The sequence below is a fragment of the Dasypus novemcinctus genome, chromosome X, assembly GCF_030445035.2.
Source record: "Dasypus novemcinctus isolate mDasNov1 chromosome X, mDasNov1.1.hap2, whole genome shotgun sequence".
NCBI lineage: Eukaryota > Metazoa > Chordata > Mammalia > Cingulata > Dasypodidae > Dasypus > Dasypus novemcinctus.
Genome location: NC_080704.1, coordinates 156,124,094 through 156,133,588, shown reverse-complemented (window position 1 = coordinate 156,133,588; position 9,495 = coordinate 156,124,094).

Genomic DNA, 9,495 nt, shown 5'->3' with positions numbered 1-9,495 from the left:
CCACAGGAGTTGCTGAAGGCAGGGAGAGGGAGGACGACGTGTGATATGGGGCATTCTCGGGACTAAACAGTACTGCAGGGACAGATGCTGGACATTATATATACTGCCATAACCCACTGAAAGTACTGGGCGAGAGTGTAAACTATAATGTGAACTATAATCCATGTGCTGCAGTAATGCTCCAAAATGTATTCATCAAATGCAATGAATGTGCCACGATGAAAGAGGTTATTGATGTGGGAGGAGTGTGGGGGTGGGGAGTGGGGTATGTAGGAACCTCTTATATTTTTTAATGTAACATTTTTTGTGATCTATCTTTTAAAAAGACAATTTAATAATAATTTTTTTAAAAAGCCAACCCAGGGACGCAGCTGTGACTCAAGCAATTGAGCTCCCTTTTACCATTTGGAGGACCAGGGTTTGATCCTCCAGGTAAAAGAAAAAGACATCCCAGACCTGTGTGGCGCAGAGAGACTCTGTGTGGCAGGGAAAGATGCAGGCCCCCCAGGCAGTGAACCAATGCTCCAAAAAGACGATGATACAACCAGATTAAAATATATACCCATTTCTGGTATATTGCTCTGGCATCCTTTGGGAAACTAAGACACAAATTAAATCTCTTCACTTGGAATTGGTCTGTTAAGATCTTCTGTTTCTTCTAGATTCAGTGTACACTGTTTGTGTGTTTCTAGGAATTTTTCCATTTCATCTATGTTGTCTAATTTGTTGGCATACAGTTGTTCACAATATCTTCTTATGATCCTTTTATTTCTTTGAGGCCAGTAGTAATGCCCCCCCTTTCATTTCTCATTTTATTTATTTGAATTTCTCTTTTTCTCTTAGTCAGTCTAGCTGAGGGCTTGTCAGTTTTACTAATCTTCTCAAAGAACCAACTTTTGGTGTTGTTATTTCTCTCTGTAGTTTTCCTATACTTAATTTCATTTATTTCTGTATGAGAGAAACTTCATTTTGCTAGAAGATGAGCAAGGTCCTCAGAACTCAAGAAACAGTTTGTTGAATTTACAATGAAGGAAGCTGCAAGGTAGGTGAGACTCTTCCCTTGCCCATTTTTTAAAGCATTAGGAAATAATATAGGGCAGAAGTGTGGTGGGGAAGCGGCCCTACCTTGCTTTTTACAAACCTTGGCTATTATTCATAGTTATTACCGCCTCTACAAGCATTTATGTGATATTATCTGGGTTCCAAACATTCTTCCCAGCCAAAGTGCCTTCCAGGCTTACCATCCTCTTAGGTGGGCTTGGTTTTTGCCAGACTGTCTCTTACTATGAGGATGCATTCTATATTCCCATATTGGTTGTAATCTTTTTCTAATCTCCACAATGCCTCCCACATCACAGATGCATTAGGTATCATTTTAGTTATTGAAATGCCTTTTATTTTCAAGTTTAAAAAGTGGCACTTAGTTAAGCAGTTAGAAAAGATACTAGAAAAATAGGTCCTGATCAATTCTTCAAATATATTCACTTCTGAACAATTCTGTCATAACAATGATCAATGAGGAAAAAGCATAGTTTTCTTAGCTGTAGAATGGATAAAGTGTTTCTGAAACTTCTAAGATGTGGCAGTTGTGGAATTGCCTTCCTGATACTAAGGACAAGATATGGAGCTTCATAAATTTTATAAGATTCTCAGTGAAGCACTTAAACCTTTAGAATCTTTCAAAGGGCAGTTTCTTGTTTATTTTCTCACCAGCGGTGAGAGTGTGCATTAAACCATCAATCTAAATACTGTTGAAGTCCTCATTTCTGAACCTGGTCACATGGTTGTAGCTGTATTTATAATTGCTTCTTTTCGTTACCCATTCATATTCCCTTTGGTTTTGCCAGCACTTCCACTTGTCATGGTTTTTGCCTGGCAGCACCATTAGAACATTTCATTTTCTGAAGGGTCTGGATCATTAGATAGATATCCTGCCTTCATTGGGTGGCTGTAATTTCTATCCACTTTAATTGCAGAACATAAGAGCATTCAGACACACTCTGGACGTTCTTGTTATAGTCTCCCATTACTCACTTTGTAGTAGTACTGCAATTTCCCTTTCATATTCTGATTCAATCACCCTAACTGGTATAATAATTTCTATTTTTTACCTGTCAATTGGGAGGAATGAAGAGCCCCAGATGCTAGCATGCTTTCTCAAGTTCCAGTTCGGTGCAGTCATTGTACCATACCCATAAAACCATTTTTTCCTTTGGAATTAATTTCTGTATTCTGGCAGAGCCTAAATTCCTGGTTGCAAGAAGCAAACATTTCCTTGTGGATCACTAGGGTGAAATGAGGGGAGACAGTCCTATTGCCACACCTGATTGCTGGAAATGTGAATCCTGGCTATGAGAAAAAGTACCATATACTGGATGCAGATGTAGAGCATTACTACCTCCTAGAGTGGACAATTTCAACCACCGAACATTATTCCATCCAACAAATGCCATAACAGTGCCTTCAAAGGGCCAGTCCAGTCATCTATTGAGATACTACTCCAGAATGATGGGAACACAGTAAGACCATTTAATTCTATGAACATGGGTCCATTGCCACACTTTATTTCCTGTGCCGCAAGTTCATTTATAATCAGTGCTGTTTGGAATACCATTTTGGTGGATAAGGTTTTCTATAAATCCATGAATGTTCATTTTCTCCAAAACATCAGAAGTACAGAAGGGAAATCTCCAGAATAAGTGCATATCTGAGTGAGAACAAAGCATTGGCCTTCTACAACGGACGTCATCTGGTGTAATTACCCTGCCACCGGCAGCTGAGTGATCACTGTGGTGAAGAGTGCCATGCTGGGAATTCACTGTAGGTCTCGACCCTGGCAGACTGGCACTCATCAGAGGCTGCAGGGAGATTAGCCTTGGTGAATGAAAGTCCATGTTGCTCAGTCCATGTCTAAACTTCATCCCTGCCTCCATGACCGTGATACATTATTATTGCTTTAAATATGAAAGGGACCACTCGAGAAGGTTTTCAGGTGGGCATAAGAGATAGAAGTAGCCCACAGTTGAGATAGATAAGAATAAAAAGAGAATTCCTATCCTATAACCTTAAGGAACTAGCACTGTCAATAAACTGAATGAGCCTGGAAGTGGATTATTCCTCAGTCACCATAGAAGCAAACAATAGTTCAACAACTTGAATTCGGCCTTCTGAGACCTTAAGCAGAGAAATCAGTTGAGCCAGTTGAACTTTTGACTTACAGAACTGCTAGAAAAGATATGTACATTGCTGTTTTACTTTTTAACTTTATTTTTAAGGAAGTTTTAGATTATAGAAGCATTACATCAAAAAATTAGGGGATTCCTATATACCATACCACCTCCCCCTCTCACATTTTCCCCTATAATAGCATCTCACATCAGTGTGGTACATTTGTTACAATCGATTAACACATATTGAAGCATAGCTACTTACCATGGTCTATAGCTTACATAACGGTTTGCACTTTGCACCATACAATTTTATAGGTTTTGACAAAATGTGTAATGGCCTGGATCTGTCATTGCAAAATCATGCAGAACAATTCCAGTGCCAGAAAATGTCCTGTGATCCATCTATTCTTCCCTCTTTCTCCCCTCAGAACCTGTGGTGATCACTATCTTTATATCAATGTTACAGGTTCCTCCATTACTACAATAATAAAAGTCTTCTTTGGTCCACGGTCGTATTCACCCCTTAAGTTTGTTCATTCCTCAATCTTGAAGATTCGGGAAGGTGATGCCTGCTCTGCTTCATATTGAAAGGGTGCTTAGATTTTATGGGGCAGGTGGTGTTGTAGAAGTCGAGAGCAGTTCAATTATTTGCGTATAGAAAGGCCAGAACTCAAGAATGATTTTGAGAAGGAAAAAATGATTTATTGATGGCCAGCTGGACTCAGGAGCTTTCTATTTCAAACCTGAGCCCTGAACAAGATTTTTGAGTTCCTTTTATATAGAGAGGAAGGCCAGTTGGTTCTTTTTTTCAGTGCTCAATAGGCTTGAATTAGCATATATCTTCCACATCCTAGGTAAGCTTTTAGCATGGACTTCATACATTCTAGATGAGCTTTTAGCACATTTGGTCTGCATTTTTATAGAGTTTGCATTGCTAAGTTGTTTCTTCAGGACTGGAATTGTTGTCATAGTTACCAAGGGCAGGGCTGCAGTTCTCACTGTCCCAAATGCACCGCACAGAAAACATACCACTCAGGTTATCTACAAATATATGAACAGCCCCCTCACCCATAGCCTACATCAATGGAAGGAACTGTTTTTCTTACAGTTGTAGATACTTTCGCTTTTTGGGATGGGAGTGTCCATCATCATCCTTTTGTTAGTTGTCCTGGGTGTGTCTGATATCCTGGAGAGTAAGTGTTGGCTGCAATTCTGCTGAGATTAAAGGCACAACTGGCATATGAACACAATGAAGATTTAAGTCTCTGGCACATATATTTAATGGGTATAGTGCTAACTATAGGTTCAAAAAAAAAGGGTAGAAGAATCATGTGTAGGGAAATTATAAGTGAGTCTAACTCTGTTACATTGGAGAAATAGATTATCACATACTCCAGGGTAAGGCCCACCAATAAGGTGCTGATTTCATAGGATTCTGTGCCTTGCCTATAGTATACAGACGTCTCTAGAGCCCTTTTATAAATTAATTAATTTATTTATTTATTTATTTTTCTCCCCTTCCCCCACCCCAGTTGTCTGTTCTCTGTGTGTATTTGCTGCATGTTCTTCTTTGTCTGCTTCTTTTGTTGTCAGCAGCATGGGAATCTGTGTTTCTTTTTGTTGCGTCATCTTGCTGCGTCAGCTTTCCATGTGTGCATTGCTATTCCTGAGCAGACTGCACTTTCTTTTGCACTGGGCGGCTCTCCTTTCAGGGTGCACTCCTTGCGCACGGGGACACCCCTGAGTGGCAGGGCACTCCTTGCGCACATCAGCACTGTGCATGGGCCAGCTCCACATGGGTCAAGGAGGCCCGGGGTTTGAACTGTGGACCTCCCATGTGGTAGACGGACGCCCTAACCACTGGGCCAAGTCTGCTTCCCTCTAGAGCCCTTAAGAGCACCCCTGTTTGAGGCTTTGTTTACTGTGGCAGTTAGTGAAATGACTGAAACTTACATAAGTGTAAACTCTGGAATGACTTCCCAAATCACTCTGAAATGTCTTAGCTGTAGAATCTCTTTTGTATTTAATTTTTAACCCTTTTGATCAAGGTTGTTTTCCAAATGCATCACTGGTTGGTGCTTGGTAATAATCCCTTGGTGCCAGGGAGATTCATGCCTGTGAGTCATTCTTCATGCTGGAGGGAAGTTATGCGTTTATTTGCTGAACTTTGCTTAAGGAAGGCCACATTTTACACTTGATCTTAGCCAAAAGGCCAAGAAGCTATAGAAGAGAAGGCCACATTTTAGTAACGAGGAGGTTTTCAGGAGGTAACTCTTAGGCAGTAGGTATTATTAGGCTACGTTTCAATCTTACAAGATTAAGGTTCATAAGTGCAACCATTAATATTGAGGGTTTTGTTTATTGGTCTGTTTTCTTTTATTAGGCATTGCCTATATACTCTAGAGATTCTTGCCACTCTATTAGAGAACATAACAGGAATTCTCAGGATGGAAATTTAATATTTTGTTGATTATTGTGTGTGGGTCTCCACCCACTGAGATAACACCCTATGATAACCTGAACACATTCATATTCCATAGAGGCATGCCCCAAGTACAAACTTCTTCACACATCCTCCACCAATGACACACTGCTTCAGTCACCCTCTTCTGCCGTAGTTGCCAAAAGAACTCTCCCACCATTGTATTTTCAACAACAGTCCTCTACCTCCCCAGAGTTCATCTGTTCCTTCCTTCAACACTTCCCCCAGCTCTATAGCTAACCCAATCCACCCCCCTAACCCTGCTCACACTCACAGTCTAACATCATCAACCTCAATCATATTGCTGTACCACCATCACCCCCGTCCACTGCCAAACCTTCCCCATCCACTTTATCATAGATTCTTCCCAGATTGAGCATCAGCTCACCACTCTCTACTCCCTTTCTATTTCCTGGTAACCTATCTTCCATATCTACCTCTGTGAGTCTGCTCAGTATCCTCAGTTCATATCAATGAGATAATGCAATACTTGTCCTTTAGAGACTGGCTTACTTCATTCACCATAAGGTCTTCAAGATTCATCCATTATTGTCACATGTGTTAATATTTCATTCCTTCTTACTGTTGAGTAATATTCCATGGTATGTATATATCACATTTTGTTTATCCAGTCAGCTGTTGATGGATACTTGGGTTGCTTACAACTTTTGCCAATAGTGAGTAATGCCTCTATGAACACTGGTGTGCATATATCTGTTTGTGGCCCTGCTTTCAATTCTTCTGGGTATATACCCAGCAGTGGGATTGCCAGATCATGTGTCAATTCTATACTTGGCTCCCTGAGGAGCCTCCAAACCATCCTCCACAGTAGTTGCACTATTCTACATTCCCACCAGCAGTGTATGAGTGTCCCTACTCCTCCAAATCCTCTCTAACAGTTGTAGTTTTCTGTGTTTTTTAAAATAACAGCCAGTCTAATAGGTATAAAATGATAGCTTATTGTTTTGATTTGCATTTCCCTAATAGCTAGTGAGGTTGAGCAGTTTTTCATGTGCTATTTAGCCATTTATATTTTCTCTTTGGAAAAGTGTCTATGCTAACCTCTTGCTAATTTTTAAAATGGGTTGTTCATCTTTTTGTTTTTGAGATGTACGATTTCTTTATAAATGCTGGATATTAGGCCCTTGTCATATAGGTTGTTCTCAAATATTTTCTGCTATTTAGTAGGCTGCTTTTTCACTTTCTTGACAAAATTCCTTGAAGCAGAAAATTTTTAATTTTGAGGAGTTCCAATTTGTCTACTTTTTCTTTCATTGCTCATGCTTTGGCTATAAAGTTTGTGAAGCCATTTCCTACTACCTGATCTTATAGATGTTTCCCTACATTATCTTTTAGGAGTTTTATGGTCTTGGCTCTTATATTTAGATCTTTGACCCATTTTTGAGTTAATTTTTGTACAGGGAATGAGATGATGGTTCTCTTTCCTTCTTTTGGATATGGTTATCCAGTCCTCCAAGCACCATTTGTTGAAGAGATTATTCTTCCCCAGTTGAGCTGGCTTGGTGGCCTTGTCAAATATCAGTTGGTCAAATATGTGCATTGTTTTAAATTGCTGTTTGTGGTAATTTGTTACATAGCAGTAGGAAACTCATCCAAGTGGTGCCTGCCTGTTGGAAAAACTGTAAATCACACCCTTTTTTTTTTTCTTTTTCCTGACAACTAGTCATAGGGAAAGCCTAATCTAAAGTCTAATACTGTTGGCAGATAAATTACAAGGGATATTGATCTCCCACATTGGCAAAGACTCTTCTGTTAATGTTAGGGCAATTACTGAGAGTAAGTTTTATGTTGAAAATTGTAATGGTGGCATATGGGCAGATTCTGATGAGGCTAGGTACCTTGAACCCTTTAATTCTGCAAGCTGTCTTTGCTAGAAGAATATTCCTTCCACTCCTGCATGAGGAGGTTGTTTCCCCTTAGCCTTTCTGAAATCTCAGCCCTGTGGTTACATGAAATAATTGTTCCTTTCGGGGCAGCCAGAGAAGCATTAGGTTGGTTATGTGGACCTTGACTTGGGAATTTAACACCTTGAGCACATCAATTTCTTTCAACAAGTTCCGAAGGACTTTTAGAAGGAACTAACCAATTCTACTGTACTCTTTCTTTTAGCTAAAATATTCTGAGGTAGCATGTACTTGGTCATTCAGACCTTTGGTATATATAGACACTTGATTAGAGATATCTAAAGGTGAGACCAGAGTAACATTCTTGCCACTTCGTGACATGGACTTACAGTGCCCTTTTTGGAGCAGTTTGCTATACAGTGCATAGTGGGAATTCATGCTAAGGCACAGCAGAGACTTAGCAAATGACTGCTTAATTACTTACACAGCACAAAAAAAGGTCCAACGAGGGACACTTGTGCTGAGTGTGAGCTTTTTACACCCCAGGGTACAGGGCCCAGCCAATGATCAAAAAGCATTGGTCAAACAACCTTTCTGCCCTGATAAACAGAGGAGGCTGGTGTGACTTAGCATCTTCCCCAAGCTGCTTGTGGTGTCTTGAGAAATGGAAATATACTGAAAATTTGTGTACCAAAAAGCAAGCATTGGAAACATACTGAGCATCTGCACACAAACAAGCAAGAGAGGAAAAGGAGGGGGTAGGTAAAGGCTGAGTGATGGCCATTGAGCTTCTGTGACTTCCTCAGTACCATATTATAAGATCACCATCACAGTCAAACAATGGCCAGAAGAGGCAGTCAAAAGAAAGTCCTGAATGATGTGGCCACTGCGTACCTCTATCTACTTGTGGTACCACCTACTTCTCCTTTTCATCCCTAATCTCTAGCCACATACACCTCATGGTTGTGCCTCATACATGGCAGGAGTGTGCCCACTGCTGGGCCTTTGCAGTTGCTGCTCCCTCTCCCTGAAATGCTACTTCCTTGAGCTTCATTCTTCTGGTCTATGCTTAAATGCCATCTCCTCAGAGATGCAATCACCTCAGTCACTTGTTGGGGACAGTTTGGGAAGAGGAGTACATAATCTTCAAAGTGCAGCAGATCCCAAGGGCAATGAGGCTGGGGGCTGTCAGGTAAATGCATTCCTCTCAGAGGATCGGTCTTTATTTTCAGGAAGGGCAATCTCAGCAGCTCACCTCCATGGCTGCACAGCAACAAATCTGTAATCCATGTGGCAATACTGCAAGATTTGGAACTTTCAGGGTTTGATGTTTTAAATAACATACTTGAAAAAAATATTTCCAATAGTTTTGATACTTTGTGGATGGATTAGAATTGAGACAAAGCACAGCTAATGGAAATTCTCCACTGGGAACATTGTAATGAAGTTAGGTTAATTGAATGTAGATCTCGTCATTAAGAGTTTAAGATGGTTACCAGTTAAATGCATATGTTAAAACTTGAGGTATAACAGAAATTGTTTACTTCATTTAGAGCGGGATTTGGAACATTAGACCTAGATAAATTCTTATGATATTCCTTTTCCTGAATACAGCATAGGTTTTTTGGAGGACATTTGCTTGACAATGAAAATTTCAAGTCTCTTGCATGAGTAAGTTATTTTGTAACACTAATGTTTAGAAAGCTTATTTTCACTGAATCCCTAAGTCTACCAAGGTATACGTTCATTTTTCTCAGACTTAATGTAATGGGAAACAAGGTTTCTTCAGCAAGTATGCTACACTCCCCAGACTTATCTCTTCTGATATTTAAAATAGTCACAGGAGGTAGATGCTCTTTATGACAATTTGAAGGACATGGAACATGAATGTGCATTTGTATCATTTACTCAGATGGAAAGTGGCAGGTCCTAGGTCTTCAAGTTCTGGAGACTGCATGCTCTAACAGTGTATGCCACA